This window comes from Hoplias malabaricus, chromosome 6 (genome assembly GCF_029633855.1).
Source record: "Hoplias malabaricus isolate fHopMal1 chromosome 6, fHopMal1.hap1, whole genome shotgun sequence".
Lineage (NCBI taxonomy): Eukaryota > Metazoa > Chordata > Actinopteri > Characiformes > Erythrinidae > Hoplias > Hoplias malabaricus.
In genome coordinates, this window is record NC_089805.1 from 36,343,804 (window position 1) to 36,371,432 (window position 27,629).

A 27,629-nucleotide genomic window follows, 5' to 3' on the forward strand; every position below is an offset into this window, starting at 1 on the left:
TACTGCAGCAGATATGAACAACATGGCTATGTTGTTTTTATTGTGAAAAATCACACGGAATATCCCAATACTGGATTCTGTGTATGTCTTGTGTATCATCTGTACTTCCAGGACTCTGGACAACCTGATGGATCATAACAATGTCAGATTTAGGGAAAAGATACAGATGTTGTAAACATAAACATCTAATATCTCCAAACCGGCAACTTATTACTAGAAAAATCCTTTCATGAATAGCCTTGAGAGACAAGTTATTTCCAGATACAGTATGAAAACTGCAAATACTGCATATTAATGGGAAAACATTTGTGTTTTTTTTGTTTTACCAGTTGCTCTGATTTCTCTTTACTAAATTAATTTAATATTCAAACTTTAATATTCTTTTTGTTATTTATTAGATGTTTCTCTTCCATCTTAATGAAGTGTTCCAGTTTTGCTCACCTGAAAATAAAAAAATAAATAAAATCATGATACGTATTGTGTCTTCATGATTTCATATTTTTGGCTCCCATTCTAATACTGCCCCCACTAAATCTCAGCTATGTGTTTACATTAACCCCTATTTTGTAACTCACAGCAAATCTTGGGAGAAAACTTATGACTGGAACTTTTAAGTTCAATTGCACTGGCCGTAAGACAACTTTCAGCAAACCATCTGTTAACTCATAAATCACATCATCTCCAATGAAACTGATCTTTTTTCTGGTTGTCTGCTCTGCCCACCTGCTTTTTTAAAATGTAAGCCTTTCATTTATAGCTTATGGAAAGCACCTCATAGCCGTTTAAGGGCCCTGTTACTCCAGACATTAGGGATGTGTGTGTGTGTGTGTCTAGGCCTTGGTGAGTGTGTTAGGACAGCGGTGCTATTCTTGGCTGGCTGAGGGAAGTCTTGGCTCTATGCTGCATGGGAAAAGTGTTCTTGGCAGATGGAGTAGAGGCATTCCATTGTGCCTCACTCGTTCTCTCCTTCACCACTTAAAGTTATGCGCCTGCTCACTGCTCTCAGAGAAGGGCTTTCTAGAGAGAGAGAGAGAGAGAGAGAGAGAGAGATAGTGAGAGAGAGAGAGAGATAGTGAGAGTGCAATGTTTTGCTGTTTTACTGTCTTTTTTTTACACAAGGCCAGCACACACACACACACAATACTCAGGTAGTAAAGCAGACACCTATTGTGTATAGTCAGCTGGGTTCATGGTGTTGATTCCAAATTTGGCTGGTTCAGAAAAAGGTTAAAAGAAAGGTTTCTTGGCTCATTTAGAAATAGACAGAATATTTACATTTAAACCAGAATGTACAAATTAATATTTTACTACAGGGAAGATTTTGTGACATAAATGTACATAAAATATTTAATGTCAAATGACGTTAACCCTCGTAAAACCTTTATAATAACTTACCAGTAATAGTCTATTTTAATGGGATCACTGTGATACTTCTTGGAACAACATGTTGTTAATATCTATGTAGGTTCATGCCAGTTGTCACATAGCTATTGTGGAGAACCACAATAGTGAAAAATAGCAAGCTAGACACCATATTTTGAGATCATAGTTTTCCCATAGACATTCAATTTTCCCTGAAATCTAGTTTTGATTTTGGGTTACATTGGGACATTTTGGGATAGCTTCTGACAGTACATCCTGCCAGGACCTGGCATCCCTAGTACTCAGGCTGCAGACTGGTGTTCTCCTGGAGTAGGTTGCTACGTCAGTGTTCCTGTTGTACCCAGTGTTACCAAAGCCAGCCTGCACACGTCTATGTCATAAACACTTTCCTTTAGCACCTCGCCCTGATTAACTGGAACTGTTTGCAAGCAGTCCTGGAGTATTGAAAGGAGGTCAGAAAAGATGGCTGTGCTAAACTGTTGAGTTATTGGCAGAGATTGGCTGAAATTCAGAGAAAGCAGACAGTTAAATGAAAGGCATGAACTCTGTACTGAGAACATAACTACAGCTGTAGCCCAAATACAGAGGACCTATTCAAGACCTTCCTTACTGTTACTAGTTTTTATCCTGACAACAATTATATATACATATACATGTAATATATTTCCAATATAATAATGATAACTTATGATAATAATAATTTTATTTATAGACCCTGTTCATTAAGGTAGCAGTTCATTGTGCTTTACAAACAGGTGGTAAAGCTCACTCTTATTTTAGAAAAAATATATATCATTAATGTATTAGTAGTCCACAATTATGTTTAAGCTGTGTATTATTTACATTTAAAGCAGGTTGTACATAGTGATATTGAATCTTGAATGTGTTAACTATGAACCAGTTTTTTAGAGACAACAGATTTGTTTTAAAGGAACGATTTTAACTTAAAATAACAGCTTCAAAATAACTGTGATGCGCCACTGACCTGCAGTAGGGTGAATAGAGCCCCTGTTTTTGCTACTCTGGGCTCAGCACTACAGAAACTACACTATGTAACTTTTGGAGGAGGGTAGGAAACCACCCTGCTCCCCTTCTGTTGAACATTCCCAATGTTTAGTAATGTGAAGGCAGCACATTCTTTCCAAAGTGTGGAGCAGTGCAGCATTTTTAAGGTATACCCTCAAAGTGCATTCAGCAACATGCAGATGTAGTTTAATTTGGTGTATTGTCCAAATAATTCCTAAAGCAATGAAGAAATCCTATCTCTGCCTCATGCCCATGCCCATTGCACAGAATTATGCACTAGTCAGGACCTTCTTCATGTATTTACTTTCTCACTCCTGCCCTAGACAGGTCTGACAATAATCAGAGAGAACATTCACATAGTTTCTTGTGGTTTGTTGTGATGCATATTGATTCAGACCAGAGCAAACAAACTACAGTTGTGAAAATGCCTTTAGATTACTGAGCTATGGTAGCTATTCTGTGGGATCTAACAATGAGCCTTGGCTCCCTACGGCCCTCTCGCTTGTTTACCAGTTGCCCTTCCTAGTTTTAGTAGATAATAACCTCAACCTCAACTTCAGGAAGTTATTCTTCATTTGATGCTGATTATATCTCACACATTGACAGGTGCAATTATAGTGATACAATCAGTTTTATTTTCTTCAGCTGATCTCGTGGCTGATTATACACAGTAAAGATTTTATAAAACATCCCAGAGTATGAGAACTCGTTTACAATAGGCCTTTTAATGTTTTAAGTGGCACATTCAAAACTGAAAGCAGTTCCTTGAGCAGCATTTCCATTTTCAATTAAAGTGGGAGTAAAAGTTTTAGAAAAAGGACACAAAAATATTTAAAGCAATTATCGCACATTCATATTTTGTATCATTTTCTAAATGCCAACAGTGTACTTTCCAGGGCTCTACACCTACTCTCACTCCTACACCTTCTTTCACATTGCCTTCATGTCTTTCTTTCATCTCTTTCATTGTAAAAGCTGCAGTTTAGAGTACGCGTTTCTCAGAAAGGAAGGATCTGTGAATCATCCTGTATTTTTCAGCTCCGGCCCTTCTCTTCCCCTGTGGAGTGGACCACCCAGAGCACATCAGAGAACTGGAATTTCCTCTGAAGTCTGGGCAAACCTGGCTAGCCATTTTAGCTTTAGACTGATGTGGCATTGCACTATTGGAAAAACTCACCTTCAGCTTCCCTCACATGTGCTCAGGCTGAAGGAATAAAAACTATTAAAATAGACTTAATGCTTTCCATCAGGTGGCTGTTAGGCGTGAAGCTCTGAGGTTTTACAAACATTTACACCTTTGCAGTTACACATCATCAGGAATGCTCAAAACTAAAGGATGTGTTTATATTTCCTGTCACTTATTAACCATGGTGTTTAACCATGTATTTTTCTCGCTATACAGTACACAACCATAAAACAGTGCACAGCTAGAGAATCCTTAGTTCCAGTCCTGTAATATATGTACATCCTGTATTTATCTGTATTGCTTTCTAGCTTCAAAATCATTTTATATTTCTTTGATTATACTGAAACTTAAATCCTAATCTTCTGAACAGTAATTCCAAATGGAACACTAGTGTTCATAAATTTAGCCTGATTCTATACAAAGCATAAATGACTAAATCTATATTTCATGTATTCACAATGGATAATTTGCCCTGTGAAGGACTGGCGTCTCCTCCAGGGGCTCCGCACCCACCGCGGCCATGAACTGGATAAGCTGTTACAGATAATGAATGAATGAACAATGGACAATTCCCTTTTTAATCCAAATAAGAGGTTCAATCCGCTTAATTAAATATATTTTCCACCCAAAACAAACACTTCTTAACCACAGATGTATAAGAGATGTGCTAAAGAACCCTAAGAACTCTACATAAATACATAAATTGTCATTCTTCAAGTCCCTTGAAATGTCTCATATTTCAGCGAACGTCAGACACATTTTGCTCTGTCATTGGATCTTGAGCTCTGATGATTCTGAGCCCTTGTTGGTTCTTAGAAAACCAATTAGGCACTGTATTATCCCTGCAAACAATGCCTGCGGGTGAGGAGCTGTTCTGTGTGTGGAAGGTGACACTGACCTTCAGTAGGCCACTCCAGGGTCAGAGGGCAGAATGCTGAGTCAGACTACACACACTCTCACACACTAATATCAGATTACACTACTGACATCTAACCTGCTCATATTATCTACATTCTTTACTGGGCTTTTTACTACACTGAATGCAGAGTGTAGACACTTGTGTAGTGGTGTGTATGAATGCACATGCTTAAACTTATAGTAGAAGTGTAGAATTTTGTGTAGTGGTATGTATGGATGTATAGTAATATGGGTGTCAAAAGTAAGCATTCAGTTCTTGAAGACAAGCCGGTGTTAATGGGAAGGATTTCTGCAGAAGAACACACCTTTGACACACTTGCAGGCCTTAAACATGTGTCCTTAGGCCTATATGTGTTACACTGATCCTGGAGCCATGAAATTAAAAGGCAAATATACAGAATGTATAGTACATTCTGTAAAGTACAAAGTAAAAAGGCAGAAGCTATGCATTGTAAGGATATGTGCTTTTTACTGTATTGTGCTATAATTCACTTTTGTTTTAAATCTTACCTGTGAATTCAAAGCAATATGAAAGAAGAAAGTTTTTCTTAATGTGATTTGATTTTCATGAAAGGACACCGGTGATATTTTATGGTGAGTATAACTCATCATACTTGAGTTATGAACACTGGAACTGCCTTTGGAATCTCTGCCTATTACAGAAATATGTGCTTTATATATTGTCAGACATTTTATAATATTGTACCAATTCTCATGCTTATAGTAGATACTCAATACATGTCACATTTATTCAAGTGCAACTCCTAGCTGCATTGCCGGCATCAGTAACATAATTAAACTGTAAATCACTCTGCATAAGAACATTAATCATTTCACTTCTACTCACGATTACAGGCGAATAAAGAAATGTATATTTATACTGAAGTAGGTTTTAAGCATTACCATTCAATTTCTGATTCCTTTTATGTTTAATCTGGTTGTTTCTTTAGAAGCCATGTGCATTGTGATTATATGATTGGTCACACCAGGGACTTCTGGGGTATATAATGTTACTGCTGGATGGCCTATCAATCCATCTTGGAGGCTTTTTCTCTGATTCACTGACCGATAGGACATTGTTGAAACGTGCATGTGCGAGTACTAGCTCTTGTCTTACAGTTGCAGAGAGTAGGAGCTTCATGGAGCCTTAGGTACAGTCATGTCTTTTCAAGTGTGTTTATGACTGTTTTAATCAAAGTTATAATAAAAACTGTGTTTGTACTCAGGTTCACATTAATTGAAAGCTGTTGTTGAAAAGAGGATAAAACTAAAACTTGCTACGTTTTTGCTAACAGAATTAAGCCGTTCCACCTTTCTATGGAGAGAAACACAGAAAGAGAGGGAAGGCAGGCAGAAAGCAGCGAGATAAAAAGAAAACAAGTCTCTGCCGTTTTTATTGCCGGAGGTATCACAAACATTTCCACCCTAACACTAGAAATGCCATACCTTTTTGATCTACTGAACTTAGAAATGTAGAGTGCAGGTCATTTGACTATTATGACTAACTACTCTGAGCACAGTGCTACCTTCCCATACCAAAACCAAAAAGGCGTTCTGAGTAGTCAGTCACTGCGGTCAAAAGACCGGCTCTCAGCGCTTCACAAGGCTGATGTAGTCTGCTTTATCGGTTATTCCTTCCACCTTAAATATCATTTTAGGAGGCAGATGTTTGTTTCATATTCACAATTTTTATATTCAGACTTTTATTTCCACCTTAAATAGGCCTGTTTGTGAGGCTAATAATTGCATTTCACCATCCTTTTCTTTGTATTTTCTGCTCCACCTTAAATATCTCACAAGTCAAGGCTGAAGTACCAGGTCTTATTCCTCATATTCTTTGTTTAAAACACACAAACCAATTTTACAAACACTAATCACACATACCATTATAACTATACCTGTGTGAACTTTTTCTTTCCTGTCTATAATTCTTTATTGTAATTAATTATACAGTTATTTCTAAACAATAAATCAATATGGATTTATGATGCTCTACACAGCTTTGTCAACAGTACCTAAGTTGTTTTTGTGTTATGCTGAACTCTAATGACATGAGTCAGGTTATATAATGGCAAGCTATATACAGTCAACAGACAACAGTAAGTCTATGGCTAGCAGTCTCTGGCCAGTATCACTAAATAGACATCCCTTGACCCATGTGTGGACAGAGCCAACAGGCCTGTGTGTTTTTCAAAACAGCAGGAGCTGTCCTTTCAGAATTCGTGATTAACAGCATAAAGCGTTCAAGCCATTTCTCATGTCCAAGAACAAACGCCTCTGTTTATTAATCCAGCACTTACATCGACCTAAACACAGCCAGCGATCTACAGCTTCCAGTGTGGTCCCAATCCCCTCTCTGTCCCTTTATTTTCTCTCTCTCTCTCTCTGGCAGGTCGTGTGGTTCTCATGCTATCAGATTTCATTCTGTTTATAGAGGAGGTGGCTGGTGGGGGCTGGAGGGGTTGATGGGGGTTACTGTTCTATTCTCATTGCTCACAATGTGTTTATTAGCTCAGTGTTATCTAAATGTTTGATTTGTTACGAATGAGTGATCACAGTCTTGTGAAAGAAAAGGCTTTTCAGATGCCAGAATCCTCGCTCTTAGCTGCTTTTGCATTTTTAAGGACTGCACAATACACTGAACTAATTATCAGCTGCACAATAAACTGTTGTTAGGCCCTGTGTAATGGCACTGAAAATTCTGAAGCTTTTGCAGATTCACAGCATTTAAAGGTTCCATGATATCCCACTTTGTTCATTTTTATGGCAGTGCTTACTACTGATGACACAATAGGTTGCTATATGCAAATACGTGCATAACATGAAGAATTAAATAAGTAAATGAGGGTCCTAAAGACTCCTTGACATTGACAGTTTGTGCATAAAATATAATGGTGTAAACGGATTAATAAATATGATTACAATACCTTCTGTTAAACTCTGATTGGCCTTTGCCTTCACTGCTGTATGGATGCATTTTGAATGGGATATTTTATTTCTCCAGCTAAATGCTATCTGACCAACACTGACAAGCATTTGCCATGAAAAAAAAAAATGGAGCTTGTTTTTATTGAATAAACTATGTTATTATTAACTAAGAGGCATGTCACTTTGTTACTCATGGGTCTGTTTTTTAGTAGAACCCAACAAATGCATGTTTTACAGAGCACAGACGTTTGTGTGGTAGTAAGTGGTTCTTTACCATGTTGGATTATGTAACTTACCACACTCTGTGATGACTATGTCAAAGGTTTTTTTCTGTATATTTGTAATGCATTTCAGTGCATATTGCAATTACATTCTGTAGCAGTAAAATCGCAGTAAGGTGTCTTTTCATGTTGTGAACCTTCACCAACAACTGATTTTCCATCAGTTGGCAATAGGTAGTGACCCAAAAAAGCTCTGGGCTCATTCAAAATGTAACTGTGGTCATGTTTTTGTTTGAACAGCCATGACATGCATTAGTCTGCCTTGTGAAGTTAGATGGGAGACATTGTGAAACTCAGCAGTGGCCTTAAAGCAGGCCTGCTGTCAGCCTGCTACCTTTTCTGGTCCAGTGTGGTCCAGCAGGGCCAGAATGGAGGAATACAAGACCACACAGAGTGCAGTTGCACATCCACCTCTCTGCCCACAAAACGAAGAGTTCCTGCCCCACAGAGCTTCTCTGATGTCCAGCCCCATGCTGTCAAACACACAAAGAACTTGACAGCAGGTGTCTGCAGGGCTGAATGGACTGGAGCAGGGCTGCATGCTGAGCCGCAGCTCATCTGTGTTGTTATGGGTGAATAGTGTTTGCCACACAGCTACTTTCTGGCTCTTGCTTTAAGGGCTAATGTGCTGGTGTTTCTGCCCCTGCGTGATCCTCTAGTGAACAAGGTGTGGGTCAGGATGCTTGGAGAAGCAGGAGAAATGGAGGTGAGGGTTAGCCTGGCATGAGTTACAAAACAAGGAAAGCAATTAGGGTTATCCTTATTAATACAAAATAATTATCAAAACAATGAACAGTATTGGCTACTCAAAAGTGTAAGTGTGTGAGTGAATGTGTGAGTGTGTGAGTGAATGTGTGAATGTGTCACCCTGCGATGGACTGCGGTCTCTCCAGGGTGTGTTCCCGCCATGCACCCAATGATTCCAGGTAGGCTCCAGACCCACTGCGACCCTGAACAGGATAAGTGGTTGCAGACAAGGAATGAATGAATGAATGAATAATAATAAATAAGGCAGGATGCCTTCTTTTATGTGTGGTTGTTGTTGTTGTTACACACATTTTGGCATTTCCCTTGTCCTGCTTTGATCTTATGAGAGAATTATCAGTGCATATATGATGCTTCACATCGTGGCCCCCTAATGTTACAGGCTTTTGAGTTTCATTAAAAAACAACACAATGAAAGTGGTAACAGTAGATTAGTGAAGCATACAGTACATACAGTTACACAACCAGGCAGCTGTGTGTATGTGTGTCTGCATTCATGCTTCAGTAATGACAGTATATGTTTAGGAATAATGAGAAAGCCATGTTATGTGAGTAGCTTGTACATGTTGAGGTTTGTTACCATGGTTTGCTCGGTGAAAGCATGTGTCTGAGTGTGTGTATATTTGTGTGTCTGTGTGCTGTGTGTCTCTTTGTCAGCGTATCACTGTGTATAGCAGAGTGTGTGTACTCCTGTGGGATTAGCGCGTAATAGAGGAGCTTAGCAGTGCTTTGCCTGAGCGTAATACACACAAACCCCAGCGCTCTGTGTGTCTGGCCTGATAGAGGAGGATTTGGACATGTTTGGGTGAATGGAGAAGGAGAGAAGGATGGATAGAACAGCAGCAGTGGGCAGGACACCCGCACTTTGTGCAAGCTTTGTGCCAAGGGCAGAGAAATGCATGAAATTGATTTGAGGCTAGAGTTTGGCTGCAGTAGTGGCCACAGCTCTGAATGTAGTGTTTGTTTTGTGGAGGGAACTGAACTGGAACTGAACTGGACAGTCTCTTCATTCAGAGGGCTCTTTAGCAAGGATCTACCAATAATTTCAGGGTCAACATGGTTTTGACATTTTAAGAATTTTTTTGTATTACATGCTATAGCCAAACGCTTACTGACACATGCTAATTTAAATTTTTTGTACAATCTGAAGTAATAATAGTGAATTTAAACATTAAGATAAGATAATCCAGTCCCACAGTGGGGAATTCAAAGTTTTTCAGCAGCACAGGGACAGTAAAGTACTTAGTAATATAAAAGAGGGTAACAAAGAAAGAACCTAGTGCTTACTGTAAACATAGACAATGGAATATAAAAAATAATAAAAATAAGAAATATCAAAAACTCTGATGGATATATACTAAACTAAATGAACATGACTATTGTACATGGTATATTGCACATTAAATATTGCTCATTGGTAGATAAATAGATGCATAAAATATCACAGTATTGTATTAAACATTGCACAATTTATATATCATCCAAATATGTGTGGTGCATTTGATGGTATTCACATAATAGAGTGATGGAGTGACTTAAAAACAAAGTCTAGATATTTGAGCATTATAAAATGGCCAAGTATCAGCAAGAAAAAAACCCTTTTTGGAAAAACCAAAGTGTGAATTTAGCTCTTCCAATGGCTATATATTTGCCATTTCCACTGCTGTCTTAACTGACCTTAGAGTAGCACTTTGTATTTCAATTAGTGGTTGACCGATTGGTTAATGCCAATTTGACCGATGGTTAATGCCAATTTAAGATAATCAGTATCGGCTCATTTCTCCTTCCATCAAAAAGTTTCTTGCACAAGTTTTCCCTTGACAATCGACAGACTTTTAGACTTGCTTGTTTTAACTTTCAACCTAGCCAACCTTAGATTATTTCTGAACTTCTCCACCAACCGCAGTGTGCAAGGCACAGTAGTTATTAGCATCATCATGTCATCCCTGTAAGCCCTAACTGGGGGGAGTCAAGTACTATGCCTACAACCTACTTAGAGGCCCTAATTACTACCTCAATGGCCATAGTAAATGCTAATGGTGAAATCGTACATCCAGCAATTTTATCTATTTCTAATCGCTGCCATGATGTAACAAATTTCCCTGTACTAAAGCAAAATGGAATATCATCAAAGTATGCTTTAGCCAGCCTAGTAGCCATATCTGGCACCTGGAAGAATTCAAAAGCTTTCCACATAAGTTTATGTGGCACTGAGCCAAATGCATTAGCTAATTCTAGGAAAACAACATGTAAATCCCTACCCTCTTTCTTAGCTGTCTGAATCTGATGCTAGATCATGCTGGTATGTTCCAAACATCCTGCAAAACCAGAAGTCTTTTGTACTGATGTGTCAATGAGGCTGTTTGCTTTCAAAAAAGCAGCAAGTCTATGTGCTATTACACTAAAGAAAATCTTCCCCTCCACATTCAGAAGACTTATGGGCTGAAACTGTTCTATACTCACAGCATCTTTCACGGTAGGGATAAGAATACCGCTTGCTCTTCTCCACTCTTTTGGAATGATCCTTTTTTTCCAAACAACAACCATCAACCTCCACAAAAACTTTAAGACCTCAAGTGCATACTTATACACCAGATATGGCACACCATTAGGCCCTGGAGCAGAACCTGCTTTTGCATGATACACCACATCTTTAACCTCAATCCATTTTGGTAAGCTAACCTCCATTTGCCACTCGATTTCACCTAATAGTGGAATATCCCGTGGCAACTCTAGCTCCTTTGCCTCATCTTTATCTGTATACATGCCATTGAAATGCTCCTGTAATTCCCTCTTTCCAACTTTTAAGCTCCCAGATTTCTTCTTACCAAATAAAGTCTTCACAAAATTAAATGGATTCCTAAAGAATGCTGCCCTTGCATGTTCCTTTTTTTTCCCTCAAGTTTTCTGCTCTTCTTAACACGGCGAGCCTACCCTTAAGCTCGTCCTGTAGTATTACTTTCCTCTTCCCCTATTCGCCTCCACTGCAGTCCTTAACTCCAGAATTTATTTATCTATTTCTACTTGCTGTCTTGACCTTACTCTGTCGCGTCCCCTTTGCTTTTATTCATTAGTGTTAAATAAAAGTTCACTGAGACTAAAAATAGAGACGCAGCTGGGTGTTACTGATGTTGTGCACTGTGTGCACTGATGTTGTTTACATTTTTTTTTATGTAAGTATATGAATGTTTGTTCTCTCAGAAACAAAGATGCTGCAATCTGCTTGTAAATGGTAAATGTTTTTAAGTGCAGTGAGACTTATTTTTCATTCATAAGTTTTTATATAAAGTTCACTTTTATTTGCACATTGTACATTCATTTAGTTGATAGGTTTTTTATTTAAAATAAGTACACTGCAGAACGCAAACAGCAGAGACATTACAGACAATAGTAATAAAATTCTCATTGATTCATTAAGTCTCATTGATTTATTCATGGCGGCACGGTGGCGCAGCAGGTAGTGTCGCAGTCACACAGCTCCAGGGACCTGGAGGTTGTGGGTTCGATTCCCGCTCCGGGGACTGTCTGTGAGGAGTTGGTGTGTTCTCCCTGTGTCCGTGTGGGTTTCCTCCATGTGCTCCGGTTTCCTCCCACAGTCCAAAAACAGACGTTGCAGGTGGATTGGCGACTCAAAAGTGTCCGTAGGTGTGAGTGAGGTGTGAGTGAGGTGTGTGTGTGTCTGTGTTGCCCTGTGAAGGACTGGCGCCCCCTCCAGGGTGTATTCCCGCCTTGTGCCCAATGATTCCAGGTAGGCTGTCCCTGAATTGGACAAGCGGTTACAGATTGTCTGTAAAAGCTTATCCAGTTCTGCATCGCGGTGGGTTCGGAGCCTACCCGGAATCACTGAATGCAAGCAGGAACACACCCTGGAGGGGGCGTCAGTCCTTTGCAGGGCGAGACACACTCACACACTCACACTTATGGACACATTTTTTAAGTAGCAATCCACCTACCAACGTGTGTTTTTGGACTGTGGGAGAAAACTGGAGCACCCAGAGGAAACCCTCATGGACACGGGCATAACACTGCAAACTCCTCACAGACAGTCACCCGGAGTGGGGCTAACTGATTATTATTATTATTATTAATATTATTATTATTCACTAAATTGTGTTTTATCAGTTGCAAAAAAAAGGAAACAAAAAAAAGAAAAAAACATTATGATATCAGTATTATATATCGGCCATCGGTCGCCCTGCTCTTTAAATACCATCCTTGGCATTGACCGTTTTAAAACCCTTATCGGTTGACCACTAATTTCTATAATTAAGGATAGTAGTCCATATGTTGCCCTGCATATTTTGTTTGCCCTATTTCATATCTTCTATATTCAGCATTATAGAAGATAAACATTGTAACACATTCAGAACAGAACATCCCCTTTTTGAATTTACTTACAGTTTGCCTTGGTACACTGTAGATGAAGATGAAATAATTTTTAGTTTAAAAGTTTAATTTCAGATTATAGAGAGAAGGAACTATTTGTTGAACTGAATTAAACACTCTCTCATCAGTCGTGCTGTTCATGCCTGGGATCTACACTGAGAGATTATTCACTCTTGCTCTGAGCTCCAAATGAAAGGAGGAGCTCCACAGCAAGGTCACCTCTGTAGCTCAACCTCACTAAGAGCTCTGTGTTACACTGCTGTCTGTATTTCATCCCAATGTGACTGTGTTTAATCAGCTACTCACTGCTGTCCTGACCTACTGGTATTACTATCAATTACTGTACTGCTACAAAACCATGTGAACACTTACACTGGCTTTACAGTGTACAGTGATACCGGATTAGAACAAGGTTATGCTGCATGCAAAATAATTTCTGTGAAACAAGAAATTAGAAGAAGCAGTTCAAATTTAATGATAATTTGCATGCAACCCATTTCTTTATTCCACTTTTTAGCCAAATTATCAACTTGTATTTTTGATACACTGTGTTATTCTCACTTTGGATTCAACAGCAAGGTGTTATTTGCATATTTGCAGCATTTTCACATACTTGGTATGATTTTTCAAGATGTCATTTTCATTAATTAATCTACATTCATGTATGTATCATTTGTCTATTAGTGAAGAGTTATTTGCATAATTTTTCTGTTCTGTGTATGGTACACCCATATTTATTCATAAATTATTTACATGCCAAATAAATAATAAAATTATCCACTTCTACTTACATGACACATGTCGCATTGATTGAATCTATCTGCATATGATCATTTCAGTGAACTATGACTGAGAAAATATTCATAAAAAATGCTTTTGTAATTGTCCATTATAATCCTGATTATTGTGGCCCCATAACCTAGGGTTCCTGATGATGCTACAAATGTTAAAGTTGTAATGATAAAAAGTAGTAAAGCACTGTGGCATATTTCATTCAGTGATATCCAGTTCAGCCATTACTTTTTAGTGCTTTCCCTAAATATTTCTCTCTCTCTCTCTCTCTCTCTCTCTCTCTGTGTGTGTGTGTGTGTGTGCACATGTGTGGTGTGTGTATGTGAGTGTACTTTTGTTGGCTGACATCAGCTTCCCCCCTCACTCTCATTTATAGTTACACCCTCTGACTTCGCGCAAAGAGAGGGGTGGCAAGTGTTGGATGGGATGTGGGGAGGGCATTGCTGTGCACACACACACACACACACACACACAGCTGCTGTGGGGTTTGGGTTGCTCCAGCTCTCTCTCTTTCACTTATAGTTGGGCTTGGAACCAAAATTTTCAGATAAACCTTAATATCAGTCAATTAAACACACTGCCGTTTGAGTTAAACCAGTCTTTTCCTGTCTTAGGAAATTATTCAGTTCTCAGCTGCATTTCTTGAACCCAGTAAACAGTGAAAATTGGCTTCTATGCTGCTTTACAAACAGACGCCATAAACTCTGGCCTAACTTTTCTTAATGAAGTATTGAAATGCTCAGGTGTTCTGGCTTTGCAGGGCAACACATTACGCCATGTAGAAAACGAATCTGCAGCCATTCCTCAGCGGCAGGCCTCAGCGTGGGTTTATTAGTCCACATTAAAGCCTCCAGCCTGCTGGTCTCTCCTGCCAGTCTGTCTGCTCCCCTGCTAATGAGCCATGGTTCTGCTCACAGAGGCGGGGAGGGAGTTTAGCATCATCTTGAGAGTTATAGATATGGAAAACAACAATAACATATATGACGAAAGAGAGAGTGGGTGTAGTGAGCTAGCTCTGTTGTGTGATAATTACAGGGTTCAGTGGGACTGAATTGTGTGTGGGCGAGCTCTGATTTGTTTGGGTTGTGTGCGATTCCTCTTACATGCATGTGTGTATAGTTAGGTAGTGGCTATATCCGCCATAGAATAATTAATCAACTATTTGATTGGACCATTTATGTTTATTGTTATTTCCTCTCACTGTACCTTCTCCAGATTATATAAATGTATGAACATGATATAAACATTAGAGACTACCTTGGTGCTTGCATTTGTATTGAGGCTTTGGCTCTGATCTCCAGCACAGTGCACTACCAAAGACCACTAGTGTGATAGTGAGGTTTGTCTGTTTTAGTTCAGAAGGATTACTCTCTAGAAGAGAGTAAAACATTGCAATTTGTAGGTTTATATTTAAACTATCATAGTCCCACTGACCAGATATTTGCATGTGATTAATAATTCAAACTGCAAAATATAAAAACGTTCTGACCCCCAGTCCCCCACACTAATAATAGTCCACCTCCTATGGGGTAGCGGGTGGTTGACATGTTGGTCAGCAAAAGAGCAGCTACAGAGGGTTACTGTAAACCTCTAAAGTTCATCTGCACAGCAGAGGTTTCTGATAAAATGTCTAGCAAATATGAGTATATACTCTTTCTGCATTTGTGCACACCCTGTATGAACGCTAAAATGCCAAAAGTCTTCTAATGCTACATTTAATATGAAATTAAGGATATTAATACAGAGTTTGTTCCACTTGGTCAGTAGCATCCTCTATTCTTCTGGGGAGGCCTTAAACCAGGGGTTGTTTCTGTAAAGATTTGAAGGCATTAAGCCACAAGAGAATTAGTGAGTTCAGGTACAGAGATTGAATGATTAGGTGTAGATCACAAACAATGGTTCAATTCATCCCAGAAATAATAGATGGCACTTCATTTTTTCAGTTAAAACAAAGCTCAGTGCCGGGAGCTACTAGTCATTCCGTTGCTTGGAATTGGGCATACTGACTTAACACAGCTGCTCCGAAACGTTCAATTTAATGTGTTGTGTGTTTTTTTAATGCTTGCACAGTTGGGCTTATATGTCCACAATAAGTGCAGCTTAAAAACCAGTGATGATGGGACAGAGCATGGCTAAAATAAATTAACAGATGGAGTACATGTGGAACACCAAGCAAGGGGTGTATGAGAGTTTTACAGTCTCCTTGGTGACTTGTTACTGGAGTTGTTTGCATGCTTGGCAGTGAGACACACACGCGCACGCAAGCACACACACAGAGAGAGAGCATCTGATAGGAAAAATGTGTGAGTCCCATCCACTTCCTCTGCAGCAGCAGGTGTTCTCTGCAGAGAATGGTGCTGATTGTTGTTGGCAAAGGGTTTCCCACAGGATTTTAGCAAAACTGGAGGGAGCACCATGGAGATGGGGTGTGACTATATATACTGTATATCCTAAATCTTCATAGCATCTTGTTACTGTCCAAAGAAGAACTCCAAATATAGTATCTCCAAAGTGTATCTTTATAGGAGAATGAATAAAACACTTTTAACTTTCAATGGATATCTGTGTAAAAAGATTTAAAGTTTTGGGCTATTTCTTTCAGTCCATTCATCATGCAATTTTCACACAATGCAAAGGGCAGCTGCTGTGTTCAGAAGGACACTAAAAATCAGCAGAACTGTGAATGTGAAGTAGGTCCTTGAAATTTGATCAATGGCACTGTGTCTAAATTTAATTCAGAAACATATGCCCAGTAATCCCATTGTTACATGGCTTGTTTATCATAAAAACATATATATTTCATCATAAATATACATCCAATTCTGTTCAAATGGCATAATGAATACTTCACTCAGTGTTACTGTCATCTGTTATAATCACTTCTGTGGCCATATTCAGACTGATACAGTTTAAAGCAGATTGTAGATGGGACTGCAGTTCAGTGTGACTGAGCGACAGACACCTCAGGGCTTTGCTGGGCTTTCGTTGGAGCAGTATGTTATCAGGACAGCATCAGAGAACTCCGCTCCAGAGAGAAAACTCCTTTACAGTTCAGACTGCCTCCAGTGTGCTTCCCACTGGAGTTTTCAGGCACATGTGAAAAGAATTGCCTGGTGCTTGAGGGAATGGGAGGAGGAGAACAAAGAACAGAGAGAGAGAGAGAGAGAATAAGAGTATACACTATATGACTGAAGAGTTGTAGGCAGTCCTTTTGATGTCTCTTCTGAGTGTGTGGGTATGTGTATGTGTGTAAGAAGCTTTGAGAGGCTCAGCAGGTGGTCCGAGAGGCAGAAGCTGTGCACTGAGGCAGAATCAGAGGTCATGTGTCCTCTGCTTAAACACAAGAAGAAAGACACTGAGCAGGTTTTTCAGCAGGAATAGTAACATTACACTTTCACACACTGTCAGTTTCACACACTGGAATATGTCACTGAAATTTTGAATATGTCACTGATTTTTTGGATCTGCTGTTTCTGTGGTGAAGAACAAGGAGAAAGGATGAAAGAAAGCTGAGAGAAACAATTGTGATCTTTACAGTTCTTTGCCATTTCAGTTACTGCTTCAGTTGGTTGTGTCTCTCTGTTTTGCCTAGTTGTTCTTGTTCTTCTTTTTTTGTCCTCATCTCTCTCTCTCTCTCTCTCTCTCTCTCTCTCTCTCTCTCTCTCTCTCTCTCTCTCTCCCCTTCCTCCTCCAGAACACACATACACACACACATACAGGTGGCTGCACATATTTTTGACCCTACATGCACAGACACTGAATAAATGATCTTAATGGTCTTGAAAAACAGAGCATGACCAATCAGTCGTCATGACAACAGAAAAGCCTCCATTTGCGGCTTGTTTTTCATGAGTTTCTTGTAGTTGTGTAAACATGCACTCCTCTAATTTACTCCTTCACTTCTCCACCCCTTTACCTCCTTGCTCTCTGCTCCTGGAGGACTAGCATTACAAACCTCTAGTACTGAGTCTCATTGGCTACACAAAACTCTCTCTCTCTCTTGCTCTCTCTCTCTCTCTCTCCCTCTCTCTCTCTATCTCTATCTCTCTGGACTCTCAGACTTTCCATGGCAGAGCTGAGCCTAGAGAATCGCTCTTGGAGATTGCCCTTAGTGCCTTACTTCTACAGAGCCACTTCCACCAGTACATCACACAGAGTAATGACACTAATGTCAGCGTTTTTACTTTTATTAACTCTGTAACAGCAGCTTGATGGAAACTCAGCAGTGCTCTGAAGCTCGGAGCTTTCTGGAAGTGGATATTACACTTTAGGAGCACCAAATTTTTAGGGAGTCAGTGTAACCCAAATTAGAGGCTGGGATAAAGTTAGGTAAATCACAAATAAGGGTTAAGGTTGTGGAACATTCATAGTATGCTTTTAAGGTCATTTACACAAGAGGTTTGGGGACCCCTTTAATGTGTTTTTTTTATTTACTTCTCTCTCTCTCTCTCTCTCTCTCTCTCTCTCTCTCTGCCTTTTAATTTGTTAGTGCATTTACCTCAGAGGGAGATACTTTCTCTATTTGACTGTCAAAGACCTAATAAGTTTTAGATTGTTTATGAAGTGTAATATAACACAAATAATGAAATGAATCATGGATACATCACAGTTATTAAAATTATTTTAATAGTGAGAATGTTGTATAACTGTATCAGTTTAAATTCGGTATAATTTATGGATTTATTACATTGATATGTTGAATGCTATGCAAAGGAACCTATAAATGTATAGATAACTTTCCCCGGAGTTTCAAACATATACTTATTACACAGTAGTAAGGAATTGTGTGGAATATTGTGGGCAATACATCCACGCCTTTAGAGTCCAAAGGGTTAATCCCCAGCCTTCAATCATTCATTCAATTTATATATTTTTAGGTCTTTTCTCTCTCACTGTGTGCGTGTGTGTGTGTATGTGTGCGCAGTGTGAGTGTTTGTTTGTATCGTGCCATTGCTAAGCATGGCATGCCACATTTCTCATTGCAGTGTGAAAAACATATTTATCAAAAATGCTCCACTAACTAGGTCAATGAAACAAACGACAGCCTGTAGCTAAGGAGTTAAAGCAGGGTCTCCACTACAGCCCCCTAGTGGAGAACACAAATAACGGCATCAAACACATTTATATTTACTTCCAGTTGCTCTTTACGTAAAGCACTGCTTTATTTATTAAGGTGTACTTAAACTTGCGCACATCAGCCCTATTTGATTGCCCAAAATGAGAGTTAGTGCTAAGATACAGACGAGACTTTCCGAGATTTTTTAAATTCTTCCTAACCTGAAAGACTGGTTTCCTTTGGTTCTAATTTGTTTCCAATTTTGACTCATCTTAATAAACCATTAGTTGTAGCTGCAGGGGCTGTGAGCTTATCCTGGACCTGTGTTTGGACATAAGCCATGGCTGCTGATAATATTTGCTGATATGAGAATTCAATAACCCAGTTAAGCGTTGACTTATGATTCTCACAATGTCGTATTTAAAAAACAACATGACTGTAAATCATTGTTTACAGGGCTACACAAAACCCACATAAGGCTTTCATTACAATTTACAGTAACCTACACAAACACGTAGAAATGCTTATTCCAGCAAGTGTCAGTTGTCACAGAGGCCACTTTTGTCCATTTCAGCTTAGGAATTATGATGGTTATAAATTAGCCTTTATAGATATTTATGTAAGTTGTTATTAAAGGATTGTGCTAGGTTTCATAAAGCTGTGAATAATGGCCTACAGTAAAGTTGAGAGTAAATAGCTTTAAAGATGTTTAAAAGGTAGAAGCATGTAGAACAATACCAGCATTGAACATGTTGAATATTGCAGCATGGAATTTCAACACATGTCTATTCCTCAGTATACGATAGTGTACAGTCAGAAATGTGTTCAGATGACCTCACCTGGGAAGCCTTCCTGTTGAAGGTGTGTGTGTGTGTGTGTGTGTGTGTGTGTGTGTGTGTGTGTGTGCATGCATGCCCTGTGTGGGTTTTATTGCACGGCGTGAGTGCTGAACCATGCATTAGGCAGACAGAATAAAATAACAAGACCTTGGAACATTTTCTCCCAAGAGTTTTGTGTGTGTGTGTGTGTGTGTGAGGGAGAGAGTGAGAGAGTATCTCTCATTATCACTCTCTCCTTTAATCTCACTTGCTCTCTTTATCCTCTCTCTCTCTCTCTCTCTCTCTCTCTCTCTCTCTCTCTCTTTCTCACTCTTTCCACCTCCCTTCTCTGCTTTGCTGAGCATTTTCTCTCTCTCTCTCTCTCACTCTCTCTCCACCCTCCGTCATCTATCTGTGTCTTCCTCCCCCTCTGCTGTCTCTCCTCCCTATTTCCCTCCCATCTCTCTCTCTCTCTCTCTCTCTCTCTCTCTCTCTGCTCCGTATGTGTGTGTGTCTCCTCGTGAGTGGAGTCTGGGCATGCTGCCAGCTGGCGTGTGTGTTTTTTGAATGAATACCTGATGAAGTTGGTGGAGGGCAGTGAGGCGAGGCATGGGAGGAGGAGCTGAGAGAGAGAGCGAGTGAGTGTGTGTGTGTGTGTGTGCGTGCGTGAGTGAGAGAGTATGTGTGTGTGTTTGTGTGTGCGTGCGTGCGTGTGTGTGTGTGTGTGTGTGTGAGTGTGAGTGAGGGCCTTGCATAACACACGTTGGAGTGCTGCATGCAGGCGGTCAAGCGGGCAGCGGGCGGTCAGGGCTCCGGCTCTGGGCAGCCTGTGTGTGACACACTGGACAGACACACTGGACACAACACTGTCCAGCTGTGGAGTCCCACACACGGCTCTCAGCCACAGCAGGGAGGGGAGAGAGACCTACACAGGGAAGGAAAGAGAGGGCGGGAGAGGGAAAGAGCAAGAAGTGAGATAGCCGGCAAGTAGTGAGTAGGACAGAAGAGTTTGTTGAAAGACTCCTCTGGCCTTCCTGGACACTTAGAAAGGAAAGTAGAAAGAAAGTCATAAGGACCTTCAGGCTTTTTGGACATTACGGTAAGTCTCCTTACACTTCTCTGCTGTGTGTGTGTGTGTGTGTGCGCGCTTCTCTCCTGTTGCTGGTCATGGTCAGCAGACCTTCAGCAGCTCCTGCTGGACAATCCGCCCTCAGCGCTGGATCCAATTGTTCTTTAAAACCAGCTTTTTAACATAACTAGCTGTGGGACCTTTTCTTCCCGGCGGGGAGGGAAAGTGCAAGTCATGCAGCCGCTTGGAAACCCTCCCCTCTCTCCCGCTGTCTGTCTGTCTGTCTCTCTCTCTCTCTCTCTCTCACACACACTTTCCAGAGTCATTCACTTTCCCTTCTCTCTTTCTGTTTCTTTCACACTTTTTCGCCTACTGAATGTCCTTCGCTCCCCTGCTTCTTCAGTGAGGTAGCTTTTGTGAGGAACTGGCACGCCGGGGTAAGGGAGCCAGGGAGAGCCGTGATTGTACTCTAAGTCCATGCCCACCTCTTAAAGGGACAGCGGTCCTGAAGCCACAGCTTGTTGATCATCACATTTGCATTATTTACAGTCGAGCAAATGGCTAGGGCATTATGTTGGGCCATAGGACTCTGTTAGGTTCTGTTTAGATCTTGCTGACAGCATACTGCAGAAGCAGTAGTAAATAGACCTCTGAAGTTGTCACGTGCTGTGGTTGGTGCCATGTGTGTATAATGCATTTCAGGCCTGCTTTCCCCATCAACAAAGTGAATAATGTTTCCAATGTCAATGCATAGCTATTTTGTACATAGAAATGTTCTGATGCCGATACATATGGGCTTGTTAATTATAGTTATCTTTATATAGCTCTTTCTAGTCTCTCAAAGTGCTTTACATTCTTTGGGACATAAGGGAGTTGCTTTGACCACAAGCAGTGAGCAGCGTTCACTTTCCTGATGCGATGGTAGCTAATCTGCATGAGTACACTACACAAACATCAGCTATTAGCTGAAGAGGAGGGGACAGAGAATGAGTGAGATGGTTACTTGAAGCTGGGCATTAGTCCGAGGGTCGGGGGTGGGGGGCACCAGACATTCGTCGTCCTAAATCAGCCTCTTTTTTTGAGAACATGCTCAGGGATCTTTTATGACCTCAACTAGTCTGGACCTTGGTATTATGTGTTATCTGAAGTTTGGCATCTTGTTTCACTACAGTATCCTGTCACTGCACATGGGCGTTGAGATCCACAAAGAACACGGGGACAGTGCCCCCTGTTGGCCTCACCAACACCACATTTACCCTCCAGCAAATTTTTCCCAGGAGGTCTCCCATTCCAGTCTAAAGGTCCAAATCTTTGTAGCTTCAGTGGATTTGCATGTTTCTGATGTTCAGCTGCAATAGTTGCTGACTCCAAAATATATCTGTGGCTACCTACAAGCTATGCACTTAACCGAAATTAGCTGCACAAAACAGTACATTAACATTTTAGCCATTTTGGCAGACACTCTTATCCAGAGCGAGTCAAGGTTACTGTAGACCAACTCAGTGGTAGGAGTCTTGCCCAAGGACTCTTATTGGTGCAGCACTAACTGGTTGCCCAGACATGGAACCCAAGTCAATGTTTTTGCAAAAGCAGTGCATCATATTGGGTGCTGGTGGTGGTAAATAACAGTGTTTAATGGTTAAGTTTATTCACTTCAACTTCATAATTTTAAGTATTCGGGTGAAGAATATACACAGGACCAAATGTATCATGCCTTTTTCTTTAACGCAGTGCATGTTTCTTATAAAGACAATCTGCTTAGGTCCAGACATCCTACTATGGGCAAGTCGCTGACTACAGTACGACACCAACAACACGACATAACAGTCTGTATCCACTCGTGTTTTGTCTGGATGAACTGGTAGTGTAATAGCATAAGAAATGTCCGGTTTTGCAGATGAATACAATGTTGCCACATTTTCCCCACCAAGTTTTCTGATGAATGACAGTGGTTTGGCGCTGCTGTTGAAGCTCACGGACCTTGGGCTGTAATTCACAGGCCTGATGGAGAAAAATATGTTTAGATTTCATGTCATCTGAAACAGACCACGCTTCACTTTATAGAGCATGTGTACTCTGCAAGATCCAGCTTACGCACTTCTCTTCCTTTCTTCCCTCCAACTCCCTCACCATGCGATTAACTTACAAATGTATGTCTGTAGCAGGAGCAGTGCAGTCCTTTGGGTGGGTGGGTGGGTGTACTTTTATGAGTGTGTGCATGCATAATACAAATCCCTTTACTTCTCATCTTTTGCTGTGTGTCCTTGTTTCTTGTGTGTGTGTGTGTGTGTGTGTGTGTGTGTGTGTGTGTGTGTGTGTGTGTGTGTGTGTGTGTGTGTGTGTGTGTGTGTGTGCTGAGTAGTGTTCCTTCTAATGTAGGTCAGTAGAGGCTGCTCTGTTCCTTCCCTCCCAGCTCCAGTGTAGCGTGTGTGTCTGTGTGCGTGCGTGTGTGTGTGTGCGTGCGTGTGTGTGTGGTGAGCTGTGCTGTCTCTATGCTGGGAGAGTAGACTGAGCCGTGATTCGAGCTTTTTCCTTAATCCGGAGGGATAAAGCAGGGAGGCCGCAACAGTGGAAGATTAGGAGCTGGCTTTCCCCGGGATACCGCTGGGATGGAGAAACAGACTGAAGCACGTTTGTGATCCTGTATGTGTTTGTGTGTGCATGTGCAAAATACCAGTTATTGGCAGCAGCTTCATTATTAATCCTTACCAGCCTCTGGCACTAACAGACATTCATTAAAAACAGTGTAGGCTGCAGTCAGTTCAGTAGCTCACACTCTTTTTTTCCCTTCGCTCCCCCTCCTTGTCCTTCCTGTGCTCTGAAGTAAAAGCTTGAGGGAACTGTTTGAGAGCGCTTCGGTTTGTTCCTCTAGCGAAACTTATTTAGCTGTTTGATGAAGTCTTTTCACAGAGATTCTGCACAAGGCCATCGGGGTATGGCCCTATAGTCCATTGAATGGTTTTCTAAGCCTGACCCAAAAGTGGCACCTGTAATTGCTTGTCTTTTCAGTTCAGCTTGGAGAAATGTCTTAATCAAGGGTACAGTTGTAGAATGAAAAATCAGGACCTTATCACCCTCACATCTCTGTTCATATCCATGGCTTTATTTGTAGGATTCACTATTATCACCATATGAGAAATCTTGGCCAAGGCCAATATGTGAATTTTCTCTTATTATTACCTGCGGATGTAGATGCTAATGCTATACGTCTTTTTCTTATAGATAACTCTAACATTTATTTCTTTAGAATTACAAACATAGTAAATCGTTATTTAGCTATTGGATATTTAAGTGTAGTAGTCCTGGATTACACAAACATTCTGCTTTTACAGAGTATAAATACGGACTTGAAATACTAATCAAATCGATGTTTACATTTGTGACATTTGGAAAACACTCTTATTCAGGATGACTCACTGTTAACTATGTTACAGGATTAGCCCAGTGCAGTGTTAGGAGTCCCTTGCCTGTTGACTCTGATTGGTATAATGTTGTGTTTCTGCCTGAACACAGATGTGACCTCTACACTGCTGTGTGGATGGTACATGTTACCATTAGTCTCATTGTGTATACTGATAATTTGGTTATGAATCTGTTTACACTCACTTCACCAGTACTACGGCTCACTGAGAATGTTTTGTTTTCTGATCGAAATCTGTTAGGATATTGAATAAATTAATAGACTGTAGATGTATAAAAGAGAATTGGTGGTGTCTTGCTTGTATGCCCGTCTGTATGGATTGCAGCTATTCTTTTATTTACAACCTGCAGTGATATACTTCACTCTTCGTGTAAATCCCTCTCTTCCTTCCACACTTTATGTATCTCTCATTGCTCTCTTTCAGGTTTAAGTGTCAATTTACTTGATTGCTTTGTATTTAGCTACAAATAAAAGCATAGTCTGGTTCAGAGAGTTTAGCATTCCCAGCTTTAGTCCTAGGGGTGCACTCTGAATCACAGTTTAGCACTTTCCTCTCTCTGATACATCTGATTGAACTCATTAGCTAATTACTAGCCTTTCATGAGCTAAATGTGATGTGTGGGAAGAGGAGCTTCTCAGATGTGAGCAGTGTAGAGTGTCGCTGGTTCTATAGTTGGGAACCACTGCCTGAATGATACGATGCTCAGCCAAAAGGTTGTTGCGTGTCTGTAGTTTAAATCGCAGTAACACGAATGTCTTTTTCTTTGGTGTTGTTTGTTGCAGGTTCTTTAAAAAAACATTGTATCTTATACAACTATACCCTAATCAAATGTTTCAGGTTGCAGCTGCAATGTGTTATGTACCGACAAAAGACTATTGTCATCTAAAAGAAGCGAGTCTGTATGAACATAATTATGTTAATTTATTCATTAGCATGCTCCACTGCCTTTGTCTGATGCACACAGCCCTGTTAAAAAAAAATTTAGAAAAGAGAATGATCCGGGCACTATGAAAAAAGAACAGGAGTGTGTAAGCTTTGTCATAAAGCCTTTTGGTCTTGGGTCTTATTTTCTGTCGTTGGTCCCTTTTTCCACAATGTCTCACAAGAGGCTTAAATAAAAGTAAGTAAGTTTTATGTTAGCCCCAAAATGTAGCTTCATACAAAAATGTTTTTTTTTTTCTATGTGAATATTTTCAGATTTTCTGCTACATTTTGGGGCTAACATAAAACTTAACTTTCTTTTAAGCATGTATATATATCATGTAGGTAGTCATGTTTAGAATGGACCCAGCCTCTGGTTGTTCATCAGCTGTTTCATCAAGAAGAATCAATAGAGAAAACCTCTAACTGCTCCTTTAAGGAACTGCATAACATGTCGACTTGGAACACACTGATTTTTCCACTCTTTCAAAACTCTTTAAAGTTTGAACTTCTTTTCTAACAAACTCACACTTCATTATAACCGTTTTTTATTGTTTAAAATTTGCTTGGCATTTTCACTGAACTCCCACCTTACATTTAGAGCAAATGATGTCTGTCTGGTGGAAATTTTGGTGTTGGCCAATGAATGAATCATAATCTTGCAGTAAGTGCAAGTAAATCATTCACAGCTGAAAATGTCCTTCTGCATGGGAGGATTCAAATAAAATATACTGGATAATATCCTGCTCAGTATTTTTGCATCTCACACTTACCACATTTCACATCCATAATGGTGTGTTTTTTTGTTTCAGTCATGATTTCTTTTCCCTGCTTTACAACCGTTTGTGAAATTTAATTTCATGCTTTACATTACTTGGTGAGTTTTCATTTTCTATGAAGGAAAAGACTCATCTGAGAGGAGAGTCTGTACTACACAGCTCTTCCTTTGGAGCCTGAAATGCTACGTGTGAGAGTGTGGTTCTTTTCAGATTAGCATGTCTTTGGGTTTCTGCATCACAGGAGGTCTCTAATGTTAGAAAAGTTTGCTTCAGATGAATAAATGATGAGAAAAGTGAGTGAGTAAAGAGTGATAGAGAGACTGTAGAGGGCTGTAAAGTGTGTGATGAGTGAAGATCATTTTGCTGTGTAGAAGGATGGGTATTTCCTCACTTAAACTACAGGACAGTGCTCATAAGATGAAGAGAACAGTTAAATAGACATCAGCATAATGAGAGCATTCATTCTCTCCAGCAGTTCTCTCCAGCTCTTATTGCAATGAGACACCTCTTAAATCATCAGCTCCCTGTTTGAAATGCAGAAGAGCCCTCCCACATGCACTGGACGGAGCAGACACTGTCGGGTGGGCGCAGTCAATGCATCTCAGCGAGGACCATCAAACAAGCCTTAAAGCCAAACGGATTGGTATTTTAAATCCTGAAAAGTCAGCTACCTGCATAAATAAGCTAATTAACACGTTTTATGGTTGTGTAACACAAGTGCCATAGGGAACACATAGGGGTTCAGTTCCCCACTTAAGGAGGAACACTACGCTGTACCAACAGTCAGGCAAAGTTTTGCCTTTACTGCAACATGATTAAAAATGTATGGGTTATTGCCAAATGCCAGAAATGTAATTGTAAATAGCCTACATCATGGAAAGTAGAAACATGGCTCATATTGTATATGCTGTGAAGTTTGGTTACATTTATAGTACAAGTGTATGCACCTGCTTCCCGTGAGCTGGACGGTATGGACAACATTTATATCATGATATATTTCTTAATGCTTAATATCATATGAACAATATAATATAAAATCCACAGAAAACCTGGCAATGAGCAAACAGGATACATGACAAACATACCTCTTGGCCCCTTTGTCAATATTAATGTTTTTACTTTAAAATGGAGTGCAATAAACTGTCAGCAGTGCCCTGTAAATACCATCAGCCATCAGACGCTATTAATAATGTATACCGTATATAATGTGTGTGTGTGTGTGTGTAATTAATGTCCAGCCCTAGATTTATGTATTTACGTCATAAAACACGTATAGACCACAATCAGAATTAATTTTTGTATACTGTTCCCAGGTGTTTTAACTGAGCATTCCTAGAATTAAAACATAATATAAGTGTTTCCATGTGCCTCCATTAGTATTTATGAATAGTGGATATCATTGAGTATCACATGCTGGTGTGTGTCTGTGTGTATGTAAGAGTGAATGAGAGTGTGTGAGAGTGTTTAAGAGAGTGTGTTTTACTGGTTTTAAATCAGTGTTGAGTGCAGAGCTGCCAGTGCATTATTAATGATGCTCACACTGAGTGTTCCATCTCTCCCTGCAGGGGTCCTCTCTCACACTTCACACATACAGTGTGTGCAGATGGTGAAGAAGTAGCGCTGCTCATACACACAGATATCCGTACGCATCTACACCTAAACAAAACGAGTTCAAACGCCCTGCTACCCTTAAAATACACTGTCTAGGTTCCTTTGCTTTGGTGCTTGCAATACATAGAAACCTTGACGTAATGGGTATACATTGTGTACACGTTGTGTACCGTATGGGTATACAACCACACTCTGTATTGAAGTGGTACTCTGACCAAAATGAAGAATGTAACTGAGAGTGAGGATTTTTAATCTAATCTATACACAGAAAACCTCTGCATTCTTATG

General features: G+C 40.1%; 1 protein-coding gene across 2 annotated transcripts in view; it reads left to right on the forward strand.

The window, feature by feature from the left end:
- Nucleotides 1-27,629, forward strand: part of atxn1a (ataxin 1a) — a 116,276-nt gene that overhangs the window by 79,613 nt on the left and 9,034 nt on the right. Inside the window, exon 1 of one of the 2 annotated variants that reach the window (XM_066673809.1) lies at nucleotides 20,519-20,638. The exons of the other annotated variant lie outside the window; for it this stretch is intronic. The gene's annotated coding sequence lies outside the window, so the exon portion shown is untranslated. Of the gene's footprint in view, nucleotides 1-20,518; nucleotides 20,639-27,629 lie in introns of those variants that run through there. 2 annotated transcript variants of the gene reach the window in all.